This window comes from Arachis ipaensis, chromosome B6 (genome assembly GCF_059453495.1).
Source record: "Arachis ipaensis isolate K30076 ecotype BB chromosome B6, ASM5945349v1, whole genome shotgun sequence".
NCBI classification, from domain to species: Eukaryota; Viridiplantae; Streptophyta; class Magnoliopsida; order Fabales; family Fabaceae; genus Arachis; species Arachis ipaensis.
Window position 1 is genome coordinate 43883470 of NC_142441.1, and position 18153 is coordinate 43901622.

The 18153-nt window shown below is 28.9% G+C and overlaps 1 non-coding gene and 1 pseudogene across 1 annotated transcript; one reads left to right on the forward strand and one right to left on the reverse strand.

Annotated features, from left to right (window-relative positions):
* The first annotated feature begins 909 nt into the window (after positions 1 to 909).
* Positions 910 to 1015, forward strand: LOC148555351 (small nucleolar RNA R71). Its single transcript, XR_015887113.1, has one exon. It is a non-coding gene; the product is annotated as a small nucleolar RNA R71 (small nucleolar RNA).
* An 867-nt stretch (positions 1016 to 1882) lies between these two features.
* LOC107646767 (diacylglycerol O-acyltransferase 2D-like) lies at positions 1883 to 4949 on the reverse strand (annotated as a pseudogene).
* Between the last annotated feature and the right edge of the window lie 13204 nt (positions 4950 to 18153).

Consider the following 18153-nt stretch of genomic DNA (forward strand, 5'->3'; position numbering starts at 1 on the left):
GTGTGTCTTTGCTCCCTCGCGACAGCAATGGCGACACAACGACACAACGGCAATGACGCCCGTCGGCACCATCCTCCCTCTCCCCTCTCCTTTTTCCTGTGACCCTTTCTCCTTTCTCCCTTATCTTTTCTTTCTTTCCTTCTTCCCATTTCTCTCCTCCCCATTTCTGTGTTATGTGCGTGTGTTTGTGTTTTGGGAAGGGGTGACAACTAGGGTTTCAATTAGGTGATAGGGAGTGTATTTGAGTGTAATTAGGGTTAGGGTTTTAATTTGGGAATTTTGGATTTAATTTGAAATCTAATTAAATCTCTAAAATTACTTTAAAATATTAATTGTTGTATCAAAATACTAATTTATTTGAAATCAAATACTCTAATTGAAATAATAAGGTAATATGATTCTTTTTTTTTACTCCTAAAACTCAAAGTATTAAATCATAAAAATAATAATTATTTGAATTAAATCATATAAAAAAATTTATTACTTCATAACTACTAACTTTATAATTTAAATATAGAAAATAATTCAATAATTATAAAATTAGATAAAATTATAATTTGTAAATAGCCAAACTTCATTATTTTCGAATTTTCAAAACTTTAAGTTGTATATAGAAAAATACTCAATAATTATAAAGTTTGAATAAAAACCTTAATTTATTTTCAAATTCAATTAATCAAAACTGACTTTATTTATCTTTAACAAAACAATTTCTAAAATTAAAATTGTCAATAAATAAATAATTTGAAAATAGTTCATAATAAAATCTTTTAAAATTCCTGGGTCTTACATCATGCATCCTTCGGTATTTTGTGTTTCACAAGTGATCCACTACTAGAAACGTCAAGAAGAGTTTTGTCTTGTGGATGTAAGCCCTCACAAAAGTAGTTGATAAGCAACAAGTCTTGGATTTGATGGTGAGGACACGAGACACACAATTTCTTGAACCACTCTCAATACTCATAGAGCATCTCCCCATCATTTTGAATAATGCTTGAGATCTCCTTCCTTATGTGGTCAGTCAATTGTGGTGGAATGAACTTCTCCAAGAACTCCTTCCTTAGTAACTCCCGATTAGTGTTCACCTCTTTAGGTTGTGTGTAGAACCATTTTTTCGCAAATACCATAACCACTACTTCATCCGAACCATTCCATCTAACGGTTGAACAAACCACTTGAAAATGCTTCAAGTGCTTAATCAAATCCACTACAAGAAAAAAGCGTATTTTTAACAAAAAAAAATTGTTACAAAACGTCAAAATTTTGAAACAAAAGTTTTTTTTAACAAAAAAAGGGGCCGTTGCAGTAAGTCCCGTTACAAAAAGTTTTTGTAACAAAAAATGGAACTGTTACAATTCAATATGATATTTTGTAACAATTTTTTTTGAAACAAAAAACCAGAAACCGTTACAAAAGTGGTAACAAATTTTGATCTTGAAGGTATTTTTCGTGACAATCTATTTTTTCCTATCAACAAATTTTGTTACAAAATGTAACATGATTTTGTAACATTTTTTTCTTTAGTTACAAAAGCAAATTAATTATTTTGTAACAACTTTTTTTAATACAAATTGCATGCATAATTTACTAAATTATTTTTTAAATTAACTAATATATTAACTATTTTAATAAGCAAGTTTACATCTATATAATATGCAAAAATATACATAAGTCAAACAAGATCATTTTAGCTAAAATTGTTTTCAAACAAATTAATATTAGCGAGTATATGTCTACAAGTTCTACAAGTTCTACAAGTTCTACAAGTTATATGTCTTGCATATATAAGTTCAACCAAAACATAAAAGTTCTAACATAGATTAGTGTCTCTATGTATCAAAATATTCTTGAGCCCTCAAGGTAGCATATGATCACCAAGAAAGATTGGTGTAATTCCCCAGAATATTGGACTAATCATCAGACAATTCTCAACTCAAGGTTTGGATATCCAGCACGAGCTTTGTACCGTTCAAAAAGATCTTGAAGTGATGCAACAAACTGACTATGCACCGTAGCAACCTAATATGGAGAAAGATATCAAATTTACAAACAATATTAGAGATACCCCACATGCTTTACATTGAAATATAAGGTTCCATAAAAGGTTTGAATAAAGTTTTTTTTCATGGAAGCTAGAATCTTTAGTTAAAGCATAACACAAGTCAATGTAATGAACATTTTGGAGATGAATAGGGAACAATACAAGAGAGAAAAAGAATGCAGCATGTTAATATGTTATCCCAGGATAACTTAATGGATAAACGCTGCATGAAGGACATATACCTCTTCTGTTGTTGGTTCTGGATTTTTGTCAAGCTCAATCGGTCTACCCACAACAACATACATTGGATGCTTGAATGGTATTGGAGATCTAGAAGTTGAAAAGATGATTTGTGTTAAAAGATTAAACCAACTCAACTTCAAATATAAATTTAGTTACCCTGATTTTTTATGGAAGAAACATTGTCTAGAGAAAACATAGACAACGAAAATGATGAGGATTAACAAATTGGGATGTAGAAGAAACACACACCCAAAAATTCCCCAAAAGTATATGGGGGTGAACTTGATAGCCCTTGCAAAATTCAGAATTAACTTCCCACCAAGTTTCCACCATTTATAGATATTTGACTATAGCAAACATTGCAGTGATGAAGGAAAATGAGAAATGGTAGTTAATGACAAACATAAATCAGTAACACTAACATATAAGGATGTGAAACACTAAATAATTTATAGTGTTGTAAAGCTGATTTGGACAAGAAATAAGTACCTGTCCAAAACAGAAAACCGGAACAAGGGGTTGGCCCTTCTGAATTGCTATGCGGATAAATCCTTTTCTTGCCTTGAGATAGGCAGTCTACAGGGTAAAAATATCTTAATATCACTGACCCATTTAAAGTTTTAACATAAATCATGCAATGACAATAATGATGCTCATCTTGAAAGACACAATTTATTTCAAATCCTCTTCAGCATGTCTTTAAAATCAGTAGAAAGGAGAAATACAGCACAAAACCAAATATCAAGAAAAACCAGTAAGATGTAGGCACTACAAGATCTAACTAACACAATGTACTCCTTAATTATATTTACAATTTTTTTAGGAATTTTTTGACTATACACTAATATAATCATATAAGGAAAATGTAGAATGCCAGGTTCCTAGTATGTCATGTTATAGGATAGTTGGCCTCAACCATTTACATAGCATTAGAAGGAAAATTTCCCATAACAATATAATACTAAACTTTGCATCAATCATAGCACTACAATTATCAAAAATAGAATAAAAATACTAAAAAGGAATGAGATGGAACACACCTCGGTACCATGCTCCATGAAAAATGTTTCTTGCACTCCACCAGGTATTAAAATGCAACTGTAGCCATTATCCAAGAGGGAGAGGAAGTTTTTCTTTGTTGCTGGTGTAAGACCCAACTATGTCCATATGTGTCTCAAAAATGGTGTATAGAATACCTATGCATCAATTGAGAAAATTTTAATTACATACTTAAGAACCAATTACAAAGCAGAGTTGCAACTCTCAAGCGAAAGTCTTACTGCACTGCTAGCAAGAACCTTTATCTTTGGAAGAGGCATAAACCCTGTGTTGTCGGCAAGCGCAACAACACCAATTGGCAAAACCGAATGTGGTTCAAAACCAAAAACTGCACAAAGTGCATACTCATGTTACTATCAATAGCCAGCAATTGATAAAATACAATAAAAACAGGTACCATCACAATGGTTAACTAAACAACTGGACCCCTTTTTTTCACTTCAATACATTGTAAAATCCTTAAATTTGGGTCAGGCTATTGGAAGACTATGCACTGCCTGTTTTGACTCCATACTAACACTAATATTTTCAACCACAACATCAGCAGAATCAAGGTTCAATATTTCAGCTAAGATAATCAACTAACAACATAGTTAATAAGGATAATATAGTTACCTACTTTACTCAATTCACAAACACAAATATAAAAAAAAACAGAATCGAAATTACTAAAAAGAAAGCAAAAGCTAATAGCACTAATATTTTCAACCAGATATCAAAATAATATTTTTAGTCACAACATCAGCAGAATCAAGGTTCAATACTAAATTAAACTGCACTTACCTTCAGCAGAGGAGACGATCGGAGCAGACCAGCAGCAGAGGAACAAAGCATGGCTGAACCAGAAGACTTTAAAGAGTGCTACACAACACCAGAAGAAGACTCTTTTATTAAATCTTCATCATTTCACTAGCAAGCTAGGAGACAAACTTAAAAAAAACTCACCTCTACACTGCAGAATAACTACACCAGAAGAAGACCCTTTTATTAAATCTTCATCATTTCTCTTCTAAACCTACAATAAAACAGCAAAAATGAAGTCCACAAAATTAATATAGAATAATTATATATTAAAAAAAAACTCACCTCTACACTGCAGAATGTCAGAAGCAGAACCAAGTCAGCACTCAGCGACAGGTTGGAGCCGTTCCACCGTCGAAGATGCAGGCCACTAGCGAGGAGAGGTGACCGCACGAGCAGAGCTTTGGCACGAATAGAGCAGATCCAGCAGCGGAGCGAACCAACAAGAGGACGACAGAGACGGAGGTAGCAGATACAGAGGAGGCACGACGCCGGAGGCAGAGGAGGCGGAACACGGCGGAGCCAAGATGGCCAGTTCGACACAGATGGAGGTGAGCAGTGGCGCACACGAAGCAGATTTGACAAGCGACTGGAGACGCTTGCGACAAAACAAACACCACGGAGGACCACGACGCCGCCGCAAACGCTTCCCAGGGCCTACACCGGTGATTCTTCTTCCGGCAGCAGCTGCATGTTCCCTCGCAGATAGAGACGGCGCGGTGAGGGTTCAGAGTAACTGAGGGAGGCTTAGAATGAGGGGTGGGGACTTAGGGTTTTTTTACAACCTTACCTTCACTATCACCATTTGGTTTTTACAGCTTTACCTTTAGTATTTTAATTTTTTTTGGGATATATTTAATTATTGTTATTTATATTTATAAATTAATAAAAAATTTTAATTTCACAAATTAGTTTTTAGTTACTTTAAAAATCTAGTTATTAATTAAAGTTATATACTAATTTTCTAAAGGCATATAAATTAATATTTACATCATTTAAAAATTAATGAATATGTCAAAAATAATATGTAAAATATATTTTAAAAGAATTATAAGAACAATTTTTTTAATTTCTAAAACAAAATAAAATTATTTTAAAAAATTATATATACAATTCTTTTTTATTCTTAAAGTATTTAACATTTTGAAAAAAAAATTATAAAATATACATATATTTTTGTGACTCAAAAATAATTGTTACAAACAATGTTAAATTTTGTGACAAATTAATTTTTTGTTACAAAATAATTTGGATTTTTCAGACAAAAAAATATTTTGTTACAAAACATTTAGAGTTTTTGAAACAAAAAACTATTTTGTTACAAAATACTTCGAATTTTTGTAACTACTTTACTTTTTGTTACAAAATATTATAATATTTTGTAACAATACACCGGCGCGTTACAAAAACTAACATAATTTGTAACAAAAAAAATAGATTATTACAAAATATTTGAATGTTTTGTAACAACAAACAACATAGTTTTTTTTGTAACAATCACCAATTATTATTACAAAAAACTCTTTTTTTGTAACAATTTTAAATTTGATACAAAAGTTTTGTTACAAATATTCCATTTTCTTGTAGTGATCCTTTCTCGGCAAAACATAATGTTTAGGGAGCAAATTAATCAACTCGATGTTGAGCTCAAAATTTTCATGCAAGTAGAGGAAGCGCAATTGGAGTGATTGGAGAGTAATATCCGAAGCTCCCATCTCCTTGAGAGTGATTCTTCTAGGTGTGTCCATGTCTTCATTACCTATATCACTCAAAGAGGCATCAGAAATACCAACAGAAGAGTATAAAGTTCCTTCGTTGAATGTGGAATTGGAGTCACGATTAGAAGGCAATAGTGAATCGGATTGCTCGTCAAGAGCCACCAATTCACTATTCACAAAAGCTAACCGATGCTGAGCTTACCTAATATGTGTCAAAGTTCTTTCAATTTCTAGATTAAAAGGGGCTAAGCTCAGATCCGGTAGTGACCGCGAGATTCAACTTAGAAAACATAAGGCTCATGCAATTATTAAAAGCAAAGAGAAACTAACTAAAGAAAAGCAATTAATTACTAGCAAACTACTAGAACTAAGAGTTCTAACTAAGAAAAACAACTAAAAACTAATAAAGCAAAAACCAATAAAATAAGCAAAAACAAGTTATTCACACTATTTACATATTAACAATAACCAATAATCAACACACATTGCAAAGTCTCTGGTAACGGCACCATAAACTTCACGAGCGCTAAAGACTGGTTTAGAAAATTCGCTAATTAAAGCTTAAGATTCGTTGTAGATCTAAATCGGAATTCAACACTCTTCAAAGTTTAGTAAAATTTGTCATAAAGTTTATTCAGGAGTTTAATCCCCAATCATTTTTCTTAAACTTGCAATAAGGTATACAATTATTGGTTATGGAATTCGGGAGGGGGGTTGAGCACAAATTATGGAAATGTAAATTGATTAGAAATTAAAGAGCAATTAATAACTAAATTATAAGGAAATAAAATCAAAGAGTAAGTAAAGGGCTAACTAATCAAGTATGGAATAAGTCACAAAAAAAAATCAAGTATGGAATAAAAGAGTAATAATTAAAATGATAAATTGATAACTATACTAGAAAGCAACTAAATTAAACTGAAAATGATTAAGGTAACAAACTAGTAAAAGAGGAAAATTCAAGAGCTAAAAGGTCTTGACTAGGGTTGAGAATCAAGAATCACTATCATTGTCATTAACCACAAGCATGGTAATTATTAAGAGTTAATCCTACTTTGTCAATCTCTACACATTGAAAAAAGTCAAGTAAGCATAATTAACCTTAATTCACAAGTTCTAACTAACTTACTAGTTAAATTTAGTAAAAGACTAGCGTTAGTAAAAACAAGATCAACTAATAACTCTAAATTACCAATCAAAATTAGACATTAATGACTCAAGGTCACCTAATTTCTCAACCTCAAGCAAAGAAAATGAAAATCTACTCCATAACTAATGTAAACATGTTGTTAAACACTTAACGTGTATAAAAAGAAAAACATCATAAATTGCAAGAATTAACAAAAACTATAACTAACTACTAGAAGAAATTAATACTAACAACTCAAATAATAAGCATAAATAAAGTAAAAAACATCAAATTCATTCATAGAACTCAAGAATTCACATAGTTCATAAAAGTAAAAAATAAAGCAAAGTAGACTTAATAAGAAATCTAAGCAGAGTAATGTAAAAAACAAGAAAATAAGAGTAAAACTACAATTAAACAAGATTAAAATTCAAAACTAGAGATGAAATTGAAGAAAATTCAAGAAAATCTAGAGAGAAGTTGGAGCTTCTCTCACTAGAAACTATAAACTAAAACCCTATGAAAATTGAAAAATGAGTGAATGTGTTCTCATGTAGTCCCCTCCTCCAAGTTTTTGCTTCAAATTATCATCTTCCACAGCTGTTGGGGGCCCCTTGGGAGGCCCAAAATGTGAATACACATGCTTTATTAATCAAGGCACATGATCCGATCTCGCGCACCTGAGAATCTCGCTCAGGCGAGGAATTGGCGCTCGCGCGAGGATCTTGCTTAGGTGAGAGCATGTCTCTCATGCGAAAATTTCGCTCAGGCAAAAAAATCTCGTTTAAGCGAGCTGCCAGACAATTTCTCTTTTGAATTGTTTTCCAAATATGCTTCTTTGCTCAATTCTCTTCGATTCTTTGAGGTTGTTGATGCACCTTAACCCTGAAACACTTTAAAAAATTTCAACCCGACATCAAATGATATAAAAAGAGATTAAAAAATTAATAATTAGAAGCACAAAAAACATATTTTTCACATACGACTACATCGGAAGCAAGATTCGAAAAACTCAATTAATTAAGCTAAAATTATGTAAGTTAGTTGATAAACTCCATACTTTTTAACATAACTTAGAATGCTAAAATGGAGTTGATCATAGTGTATTAAATGAATTGATATTACTCGGATCTTGTTTACACTGTAAATAAGATACATTGATGTCCTCGTCTGATACATGTTATATCTGCACCTGTTTTCTTTGTTTATGATACGTGTGTTATCTCTTTTGTAATATATCAATTCGTTTACATTGTAAACAAGATAAGTAATGACTAAAATTATAAATTGACTCCAAATTGCATATTTAAATTGCTAATCTTTGTTTATTTAAAGATTAGCAAAATTCTTGAAATATTTTGACATAAAATTTAATAGATAATTATTTTTTAATGTGAAACAAATATAATTTTTCAATTGGGACACATATATATTTGTACATAATGACAGATCCAAAAAATTTTAAGAGTTAGGACGAAATAATATAGCAAAATAATAAAAAATATTATTATTAATATATTTAGATATTTAAATCTTGGTGTATATTAGTTAATCAAGTTTCTAATGAATAAATATAATTAACACACGTCTAAAAGTATATTAATTTAAAAATATTTTTTTATTTTAATATTTTAGTAATATTGTATGAGTAATACATTTATTATTAATACTAGTACCTAATCAAGTATCTAATATCCATTAAATCACATTTTTGTTGATTATTTTATAAGAAATATAACTTGAATGAACTAATTTAAAATATTGACTACCTTTTTTTTTGTGTTTGAATTTTCGTTGACGTCATGTGAGACAGACAAAAACTTTGTAAAAAAATAAAAATTCAAATCAAACAACCCAATTCTCTTTATATAATATTTTTTTATTAAGTAAATATTTAAATAATTTTTTGAATATTTAATTATAAAGTTAATATTTTATAATATTATAATAAAAGCTTTTTTAATAAAAATAATATTATATGTATAAACAAAACTAAATTAAAAAAAATAAAAAGTAAATAAATAATATATATTATAAAAATTATTAAATACTAATAATTTCATTTATATTTTGATTTTAGATAATTAAATAATTACATTATTGTTAGTTATTATTATTATTTGTTTTAAATTTATATAAGACAATATTTTTTTATTGTTGTATTAATATCTAGTAACATAAATGTTTTTACACATGATTTTTTTTTTGAAGTGCGAGACAAATAAATTATTATAATAGAAACAATTATTTACAAACACACTTATAATATATATATATATATATATATATATATATATATATATATATATATATGTTTTAAAAACTCAATGAGAATAATTATCCCCACACAAATATATATAGATCCGTTTCTATTTGTACATATATTTTTATATATATATATTTTTTAAATATTAGTGGGGATATTTGACCCCACAAATTATAAAGTAGATTTGTCTCTGATTACAAAACGATTACAGTGTGAACCTTGTTAAGGCTATGTACAAAATATACACAATTTTCTGGGTCGTCAAATTAGTAAACATTCAGCCGTAGAAAAAGGAAACAACATTGAAAATTTTGAACTCCAACTATAAATCCTATCCATACAATATGGCTCAAAACATGTAAACAATCAAAGAACTCAAGCACATGTAAAGAAACTAGCCAAACCATAGTAGTTATCTTCACATAGAAAAGTATAGGTAAATAATTTTAATCAACCAACTTTAAATAACTGTAATTAATAATTATAAATTTTATATTTTAAAAAATAAAATTTAAATAATTATTAATTAATAAAAATATATCAGTATAAAATATAATTAAAAATATTTGTTAATTTATTATTGATTAGACTCCTGTTAATTACCTAATAAAATTGTCTTTATATATATGAATTTATTATTGTTTATCTCAAAATTACATATTAAAATTATAAATTAAATTTTTTATTAAAATATAAAAAATATTAAGGGTATATTTAGTTTATATTTTTATTTTTTATTTTTTTAATATTTTATGTATTTTGAATTTTGTAAAAAAAATAAAAAATAATAAACATAATAAAAATCTAATTTTCTATTTTTATCCTTTTTTTATTTTACAAAATTCAATAAATAAAAATAAAGATGCAAACTGAATACACTCTAAATTTTTAATATATTTGTTTATATTTATTAAAAAATTTAAATTTTTTGCTAATAATAATCTTATGATGTAAACATAAATCAATAAGTTTGAAGATTATGGATAAGACTAGTCCTCTGCGGGTCCAGTGATAGTTTTCACCTGAAACCCAAGAAAACCGTCAAATCAAGTTAGGCTTAGCCCATAGAACGACACACATTTCGATTTCACACTTTGACTTTAGCCTCCTGCACCCGACATTGTCAATGAAGATTTATCGAATTTTTTTAATTAGAACCACAAAAAAAATGTCGCCCAACCATTGTTTGATGGGAGTTATGAACATTAATTGTTGGCTCGCTAATCGCAATACAACTATACAAGTGTGGGAATGGTGTGATTTTCATTGTTATGAAATTGAAATGATTTATCTAAATATATATCAAGCAGATGCAATTATGCAAGTGAAAATTAATAACATAAATTAGGTTGGGATATGATGGAATTCCACTTGGTGAAATCAAGCAAAAGTGACACATCCGCTGAAAATGGTGCAAGGATTGACATGACAAAGAAAGCCTAATAGCGTTTTATTTTTAATATTTTATTTTCAAAAATTTGTACAAGAAATTAAAAGAATAAATTGTATTATTTTATTTTCAAAATTTTAAAAATGAAAGTATTAAAAATATAAATAATAAATTAAAATGCATACGATAAACAAGTTTCCTTTGTTTTAAAAATATAAAGGGCACACAGTAAATTGATTTATTTATGAGTTGGGGGAAGAATCGTGTTGGAGTAGCAAACTCAAATTCCAACACGGCGCCATGTGTTGCTGACTTGGACTTGGACCCACCAAATCAAAATCTTGTCCCTAGGTGGCTAGTACTGGCTACCATTAATATATATAGTCATTTATTTTATTCTATTTTTCGAAAATTCTAGAGATTAACTTTGTTTTTGTCAACCCTGATCAAAGTTGTATTTTTTCTATGGGTTTCATCTAGTGTACAGATGCATTTTGGTACAGATTTATAGATTTTTATTTTTATATGGTTTAAAAGCGTATCATTAAAAGTATTGCTTAAAGAGAAAGTGTTACCCTTAATCGTTAACTTGGCTCTGATACCAATTTTTACTCTTCATATTTTACTTCGAATAAGTTTATAATTTGTATAATTTGCAAAATCATAAAAATGTTGACCATTTCTACTAGTATTTATAATTCTGATTTTATTTGTATAGTTTTTCAATCTTATTTTAGTTTATAATATTCTTTTTTGCAAGGATTATTGTATATAAAATCTTTTATCTGTTTGTCTTTTTCTTTAATATAATTTCTCAAATCTTCAAAAACTTCTTTTATTTCTACACTTTCTGTTGTTTCTAAATATCTTTTTAATTTTTCAACCTCATTCTCCATTTTTTCTTTCAACAGCTTTAATTCTTTTAAGTCATAATATGGTTTTCCAGGCATTTATAAATTTTTTAAGTTTAACTCCAACTTGTTTATATTTATTCTTATTTCTATCCTTTTTATTATAAGGTCATCAATTTCGATCTGAAGATTATTTAATTCCCTTTTATACTCTTTTATTTTACTTTTTAATTTTTTCGCTCTTTTTCTTTTTATTTTATTTTCTGGTCTTTCAATCTTTGTATGCTTCATTATTTATTTTAGAATTTCTGCAAATTCTATCATCGCTTCATCACTATTTTCTAGAGATTCTATTAATTTTTCTAGCTCTTCCACTTCTCTTTTTAACTTGTCATAGATTATTTTTAGAGCTTCAAATGCTCTTTGATTTATTTCAGAAAACTGTAAATAATTCAAACGATTTTCTCTTTCAAAGAGCTCTTGTTTCTTATCTTGATAAGTTACATATATTTCTTCTTTATTTATTGTCATAAGGGTTTCATTTAATTTTTCGACCTTTTTTGTTAATTCTTTTATTTCAGAATTTTCTTCTTTAATCTTTAACTTAGATAAACTTAAAGGGCTATTAATTTTAGATTCTCTTATTTGAAAATTTGATGAAACCAATTTTTCTGATGGTTCTTTTAATAATAGAACTGAGTTTTCAATAGCTTTATATTTTGGTATTTCTGTTTTTACAATTTTCTGAAATAGTTCATCGACATAAATTCTTTCTCTGTTTTTAAATATTATACTATGATGGCTATTTGTTAAAGCATAATTTATTGCATATGTTATTGAAAATGGTTCATCATCTTGTTCCATTAGATTCTTTCTATGAAATTTATAAGCCAAACTTATAGATCTTCCAAGATTTTCAGTTGATAAAGGTATAGCATATCCAAGATGGGCATTAAATTTAATATTTACGTTTGCCAAATTTCCATGAACAATTCCAATTATTTGATATATCGGGTCATCAGTAATTCTTTTGTCACAGATTGCTAAACTTATTGGTGAATTAATTCCTTTCATATATGTAGATTTGATTAAGACTTGTATAGTACTAATATGAATCCATCCAATTTTAGATCTTTTTTGTTGATCCTTAATTTTCTCAATCTGTTTACTTAATTCTTCATTATTTATCAAAGCTATTTCAAGTTCTCCATTGGCAGATTTTATCTTTATAGGAGCTTCAAGTTAAATTTTTCCATAGTATATTATATTTTTTCTATTAAAAACTTCTTTTAAAAGATTTTGTTTATTAAAGTTTTCATTTGATTTGAGATTTAATTCTGTTGTTAGAACAGCCTGTTTTTCATTATCTAATAAAGTAGTTAATCTATAATAATCAGATTCTTCTGTTAATTCTAAACTTTCTAAATAATTCATAATTTAAAGATTAAGATGAAGATGTACCTTTCTGGAGAAAAACTTCCTTTATTTAGTATATTTTACATAAGGTGTTTTTATCTCCAGAGGGGAGATTGTAGATGCTAACTCCAGAGGGGAGTTTAGAATTATTTTTCCCTAAGGGAATTCTTCCTCAGACTATAGAATCGCCTTGGCAGCTTCCTCCTTGCTCTCCTAGCATATGAGTACTCTTAGCCTCCTGCTTTCTATTGTCTGATGATTCTACAATTGCCTAAGCAACCTATTTATAATAGTTGGGTTTGATGGACAATTTCCATCCTTACCCTTCTTATGACGTCATTGCTTACGTCATTGTTTGTTCTTTTGCACCAGCTACATTGTTGGTGCTCTATGACCTAAGTGCTTACGTCACTATGCAATAATGTTGAGAGATGCTTCAGATGCACTGTCCTCTTCTTTTATCATGTGACCCTCAGATGCATTGTCTCCTTCCTTCATCATGTGAGTTGATTCTGTTTCATTATTGCTTTCTTCAGATATCTCTGAGGCACATAGCTGGCACTTGTGGTCTTCTCTGTCTTTTATTAAATAGCAGAGATTCCTCTTTATCCCTTCAGGGAGCTTTTCTAAAAGTCCAGATAAGTTGTAGAATGCTGATTCAAATTCCACCAAGAGTCTCATCTCTCTTTCTTCAATTTCATTTCTTTTACTGGACACAAGCAGAGTATTTCTACTTTTATAATTAATCCTTGTGTGAGATTCCTTCGTTATTTTTTGAGTTCTTTCAAAGACCCTTGCTAATGTGCTGGCTAACCTTCCTTCATGACTGTAAATCGTTAAATCTTGAATCTGATCGATTGGTTGAAAATTTCCTGGGAAGACGGACATGAATATTACTTGGTGTGCTGGAACCAAGCATTCTTCTTCTTCATTAAAAATAGGTTGACTGTTTGTAAATTTTAGGGATATATCCCTTGGATTTACATTGTCAATCATATTTTTAAATCTCTTTACTGCATCAACGAATCCTGCAGAAAACTCACTAATGATTTTTAGATCATTAAAAATTAAAATTGTATCAATTAATCCATATTGGAAAAACTGATAGGTGTCAGATGGGGAAGCATCTGGGAATATAACCAGCTTTGTTAGCTGTTCTTTGGCAATAGGATAATATCCCAAAATTGCCCTTTTTTCTTCAGTCCAATTCAGGACTATGTTAAGGGTTTCTCTGAGATTTGATCTATAGACCCTTTTCTTTTCCTTGATTTCAGCCCTTGTAGGAATGTTTCTTATTATCCCTGTTCTCTGGGTTTGAACTGGAGCTTTATCTGCTCTTTTTAAGGTTTGCTCTGGATGGAGAGCTTCATATTCCCTGAAGGATTCCTTTGCCTCTTCCAGTGTTAGAAAACCTCCTTTATGAATTATCCTTGATTGATGTGTGAATGGTGCTGCTTTTTCCCAGGCATCATATACTCCTTTCATGGGGCCATTATAAATTACATAATATTTTTTATCTTGGGTGGATTTTTTAATGATTTCAGCAATTGTTTTATTTTCTGAAATTTTTTCTTCACCTGATTTGTCCACCACGCTTAGCTGGCTGAACTCTGATGGTTTTGCTTGTTGTGTTGATTTCATTGCTTCGATGGCCTTCTTGAGAGATTGGATTTGTGTCCTTATTTGCTGACAATGCTTGCATTTTTCGAGTTCTTGCTCATACTTTTGAATTTCTTGATCTAATGTGTTGTAGACGAACTCCATTCTCTTGTTAATGTATCTGCAATAACATTTTTGTCACCCTTAATATATTCAATTTTTATTGGATATTGTAACAAAAATAATTGCCATCTTACCAATCGTCCATGGTTATAATCAACTTTTAAATTATATCGTATGAAACCTGTTAGGTAACTTGAATCTGTCCTTAATGTAAATTCTCTGGGTAGTAAATCAATTTTCCATTTCTTAAGAGATTTAATTGCTGCTAGAGTTTTCTTTTCATGAGTGGTATATCTCTGTTCTGTTGGAGTAAAAGTCCCTGAAATATACCTGCAAAGTAATTCCTTTGGGGAATCTTTAGAATCTAGTGATTCTTTTTCTTGTTCCAAACTTTTTATAGCTTTCTTAGCTTTTAGACATCCTGACCAGGTTATGTCTGAAGCATCTGTTTCTACTATTAAGTAGTCATTTTCTTCTGGAATATAAAGTTCTGGAAGTTTTTCACATAATTCTTTAATCTTTTGAATTTGCATACTATCTTTTTCATCCCATTTCCATTCTTTTTTAGTACTTATTTTTGGAAATAAGCTTTTAGTGTATTCTGTTATATTTTTTAAAAATCCTTGATCAGAAATATAATTTATACACCCTAAAAATCTTTGTAATTGTTTTCTATCTTCTATTTTATTAGGAAATAAATTTATCTTTTCTAGGACATTTGGCTGAAGTTTTAGCTTTCCCTGAGTGGATAGAATTAATCCAAGAAACTCTATTTCTTGTTTTGCTATTCTTGCTTTCTTTTTGCTAAGAACTAATCCTTTTTCTTTACATCTTTCTAAAACTATTAATAATTTTTGAAGATGATCTTCTCTATCCTGTTTTGTAAAAATTAGTATATCATCAATGTACACTAAAACAAATTCATTTAACTCTTTTAGATTTTCTTCCATAAATCTTTGATAAATACCTGGGGCTTGTTTTAATCCGAATGGTAATACATTCCATTCGTAGAGCAACACACTTGTTGATTCTTTTGTTGGGCAAGTAAAAGCAGTTAATTTCTTTGTTTCTTCGTCTAAACGAAGTTGCCAATATCCTGATTTTGCATCAAGAGATGAAAACCAAGTTGCTCCTTTGATTTTTTCTAAAATAAAATCTTTTCTTGGAAGTTTATGAGCATCACCAATAGTTGCTTCATTCATCTTCTTATAGTTAATAACCATTCTTCGTTTTCCCCTTTTAATTTCATTATTGTTTTCGACATAAAAGGCTGGAGCCGCATGAGGACTTTTACTTAATCTTATAATTCCTTTTTCCAAAAGATCTCTACATTCTAGTGAAAACTCTTCTCTATCTCTTGCGGAATAAGAAATTTTATTTGGAACATTTATCTCTTTTGTAGGATCTTTTAATTTAATACTTACTAATTCGTTATTTGTATTTTTAATATCTAAAGGATTTTCAGCACAAATTTCATCCAAAAGTTCTTCTATCTTTATTTCAAGATTATTTTTTGGGATATTTATCTGAAAGTATAAATTTAAATAACATGTCTCTAATATAGAAAATATTTTAAATTTTAAGATCTTATCTATAGTAATAGTCGGTATTTTTATACGTTTTGATTTTTGATTTATTGAAGAATCGTGTGGAGCTTTTAAAACTATATATGTTAATTCTTGAATGAATGGATGATATAGCTTTAAAAAATTATTTCCTATGATAAAATCCATTCCAGAATCTAACATATATATAGATGGAACAATGAACCTATAATTTTGAATAAAAATTTCAACCATCTCTGCTTTTTGATTAATTTTATGTATTGATTTGTCAGCTATTCTAACTCTTAATGGTTTCTTTAATTTTTTCCAATCAAGTTTTATATTTGAACTAGCAAAGCATTGTGTTGCTCCAGAATCTATGAAAGCATTTATAAACTTTTCTGTTATTTTTATGGTAATAAATGTAGCATTATTACTCAGTCTCTGAGTCTGTTTCCGAGACATATTCAAAAATATAGTCTAAGTTATCATCAGATTCCTCTAAAGGTTCCATGAAACAAGACTTAGCAATTTCTATTTGTTTAGTAAGATCCTTTTTATCCTTCTTTTTCGGACATTCATTTGCATAGTGTCCTTCTTCTTGGCAATACCAACATTTACAATTTTCTTTTTTATTCGGACAATAGTTATTTCTTTGTCTTTTGTTTTTATTATTATTTTCCTTTCTAAAATATCTCTTTTTTCTCCAGTTTGGATAGTATTTTCTTTTTCTAAATTGATATTTTCTTTTTCTTTGAAAATTTTTATTAAGACCATATTTTTGAGGTATCTCTTCATTATCTTGACAGCAAATTCTAATTATGTTTGCAAATCTTTTTTGAGTTGCTTCTTGCATACAACGTTCTTTTATTTCCTCTCTTATTGCAGAGGTTGCTCCACCAAAGTTATTTTCAATTGTTCCTCTATTTATTTCTCTTATAAATCTTCCCATTATAAATTCATTAGCAGGATATGGAAGTTTTGTTATATACATACTAAGATAATGATTTTTATCTTCTTCTTTTAATTTGTAATAATGTATTCTATATTCACATATATAAGACTCCACATTACATAGATCATATATCTGAATATTAGCTAAATGGTTTTTTGCTTCTTGATATTCTTTATTATAAACTTCTTGTCTATGATCTATAATATTTTTTCCAAAAAATTCCTTATATAGAATCATCATTATATATAATATCTTATCATAAGCTGTAGTTTTTGTTGCTAATTCTTCTATTATTTGGTTTTCTATTGATGTCATATAATCTCTTATAGTTCCTTTAGTATGAAACCCTATGTAATTCCAAATATCTCTTCCAGACAATTCACTAAGTTTTGGATTAGTAAAGGCTTCTAATAAAAAGGAATTCAACCAATTTTCGAAAATTTTTTTTTCGTTCTTTTTGCAGTCTAAATCGAGCATTCTTTCTCCTTCCATTTCCTGGATTTTAGGAACATATTTTGATGGTATTTTTGTATATTTTGAATCTTTATTTGTAAACCCTTTTTTAAAAGCATAATTATCAAAACATGTTTCCCATTTAAATTGAGATTGATTATCCTTAGATGTTCCAGCTTCATTTTTTACTTGTATTGGAATTGCTGGTTCTTCGTCACTTGAATAATCTAGAATGTGTTCTTCATTTTCTATATTTTCAGAATTTACTAATTCTTCTTCTATTTGAAAACCGTGTTCCATAATATTATTTTCTTGAGCCATTTTTAATTGTTTAAAAAGCATTGTAACTTCTTCTAATTTTTCTTCAATATTCATAATTTCAATGGTGGTTTTACTTTTAAGTCTGTTATGTTGATTATATTTTGGAATTTTTCTTCTTTGGAATTCTCTTTTTCCTTATTTCTTTGAAATTTTATGGATATTAATATTTCTTCAAGCATATCTACTATAGAATTTAATTGTGGGTTAAAAGTATGATAAAGATGTGGGGAATCATTTCCATGGT